The sequence below is a fragment of the Curcuma longa genome, chromosome 12 (genome assembly GCF_044706935.1).
Source record: "Curcuma longa cultivar G26 ecotype Majalengka, Jawa Barat chromosome 12, ITB_CL_G26_1.1, whole genome shotgun sequence".
In the NCBI taxonomy this organism is placed as follows: domain Eukaryota; kingdom Viridiplantae; phylum Streptophyta; class Magnoliopsida; order Zingiberales; family Zingiberaceae; genus Curcuma; species Curcuma longa.
This window is the reverse complement of record NC_133872.1, coordinates 7,201,312-7,203,921: the sequence shown is the minus strand read 5'-3', so window position 1 is coordinate 7,203,921 and position 2,610 is coordinate 7,201,312. Positions and strand designations below refer to the sequence as shown.

General features: G+C 37.4%; 1 pseudogene; it reads left to right on the top strand.

The window, feature by feature from the left end:
- Nucleotides 1-1,439: 1,439 nt before the first annotated feature.
- On the top strand, nucleotides 1,440-2,250 carry LOC141842771 (uncharacterized; annotated as a pseudogene).
- The last annotated feature ends 360 nt before the right edge of the window (nucleotides 2,251-2,610 follow it).

Below are 2,610 nucleotides of genomic sequence, written 5' to 3'. Positions count from 1 at the left end.
TTAGTTTTTCTCTTTTGGCTTTTATGTACACCATGTATGTGTTACTAAATGACAGTCTAAGTTGTGGTCAGTATCAGAACAAATATTCTCTAAAGAAGTCAAGTTAATAGGAGGTTTTTCTAAATTTGCATCATTAAGCGACTCATCTAAAGCATAGGCCATTAAGCCTATGCCTAGGGCCCCAATTTTATTGGGGCTCATTATTATTATAAAAAATTATTTTAATGAAATTTTTTTTATATCAATCAAGCAACGCATTCGTTTCATTAGATCGCGATGCTTCGATTTTCGCAGGACCACATCACACCTGCATGGCTATGCATATAGAATTTGATGTCGCTTCGTGCATTTGATGCAGTACTGCTCATGCCTGTACGCCTGCATGCCTGAGAATTAATGCATAGCTGAATTGATATTTGATGTATCATTCTAAAAACAATAGTAAGACTAATTAATTTTATATTAATTATAATTATTATATTATTATAAAAATATAAAATTCTATTTATATGTCAATACAAGTAATTTCTTTTTCTTTCATCTTATTTTATATCTTCATTCTCTTAAAAGCTAACAGATCAATACTGTATGCTCAAGAAAGATTAAATAATTTAATATTTTTAGCAATTAAAAAAAATTATTAACAAAACTTGAATATAAAAATTTAATTAATAATTTTACATATCAAAAAACTAGAAAACTAAATTTTATATAAAAATATATTTTTAAATTAATAGGTAGAAAGCTAAATTTTATATAAAAATTTATTTTTAAATTAATATTCTATTTTAAAAAAAAATTTAAACCCACCGTTATTGATCCCAAATCCGAATGAAAAAGGGTGAGAAAAAAATTTTATATTTTAAAAAAATATATTAAAGATATCTAAAAAAATTTTAGCTTAGGGTCTTATGGAATCTTGACACGGCCCTGCATTAGAGGACTACTTTGGGTAACAAATCAAAACTAGATATGGTCCAAGTAAGCATAGTTATTGAAGTGGACAAGAATTGATTCTAAGCGAAGCCGAGGTAATGTTCTCCTCTGTCGTGGCCAACTACAATTTTTCGATTTACTTCTTCACAAATGGTCGTGAATCCGACCATATGGGACCGCTGAGGTGGCATATTCCATTTTTTACTGAAGAGTAAGCAAGTCTGAGTAGAAGAGTAGTATAATTTTGAGGATTCCATATGCCTACTAATCAACACTTATGTGTACCCTTTAACAAATTGTCTTCAAATCAAACAAACCTTAAAGAAGTCAAGGTCAATATAAGGGTTACCTAACCGATTACTTACCTAGAAAAATATATTTCCATTGCCTTTGGAGAAGTCAAGGTCAATCTAATAAATAAACATATTAACACTCAAAATCTCTCATCAAAAATATATATAGATAATCCTTCTCTCTTAAGAATTATGCACATGAACTCAGAGATGGAGAGATCAGAAAAACTAGTTTGGGTGATGAAGAACTCCTTCTTGATTATCGGCGTAGCTAGTTGGCTCCTCATCCCCTTGCTCCACCGCCACAGCTTCCTCGACCTCCTCGTCTTGCTCCACCGCTACAGCTTCCTCATCCCCTTCGCGCTCTGGCTCTGCAAGAAGGAAGTCGTTGCTTCCTCAAGCTGCTCCGGCGCCGCCGGTGGCCTCCTCCGTGGAGAACTTCTACGATTTCCTGTTCTTCGAGACGCAAGAGGAGGAGGAGGAGCAGCAGCAGCGAGAATACTGCGACGTGGATGAGCCGTCGGCGGCCTCGCAAGGGGCTCCGGCGTGGTGGCTCAGCGAGCCTGTGTTAATGGTGGGGAAGGAGGCGGCGGCGGAGGAGTTCTCGTGGGATGGGGTGGTTGACTCGACTGCATGGATGGGCGCTGATGTTGCGCCTTCGGCGCCGCCCATCGCCACCGCGGCCTTCTTCGACGAGTGCTGCGGCTCTCCTTTGCCGAGCAAGGCGGAGGGCGGATGGGAAGATAACAAGTCGATGGAGGAGCTGTGGGAAGCCATCTGCGTGATGAAGGAGGAGGAGGGGAGGAGGAGGAGGACGGTGAAGGAGGAGGAAGACGGCGGCTGGAGGAGGAAAAGGGAGGTTCCGGCGATGAACAAGGACGAGCTTTTCTGGCAAGCGGATGCGTTCATCCAGAAGCAGCGCCATGTTTTCCAACTCGAACTCCAGCGAGAGGAATCGCCGGTGCGACGGCCGCGCCGTGCCGTGGAATATGACCGGCGCCGCCAGCTTCCTCCGCCGTAGAACAAACGACGCGTACGTTCTGCAATTTCTTTCTTCGTCAAACAATTATTTCTATTTTAGGCAAAAATTAAAAAAAAATAAAAGGGTCCCACCTTATCCTTTTAGCACTAATTTTATCCAAAAATAAAAATAAAAATAATATTTTATACTAAAACTACTTTTGTTTTAATTTTATTACAATAACTATAATTCTTTTTAATTTAACTTGATAAAAAATTATAATTATGATATTTTTATATAAAAATCCTTTATTAATATGGTTAAAATTGTATAAATTTAATTAAAATCATTTGAAAATTTTCGTAGTTATTATAATCAACAACAGTATTAAATAGTTACTATAATATTATAATAACTATT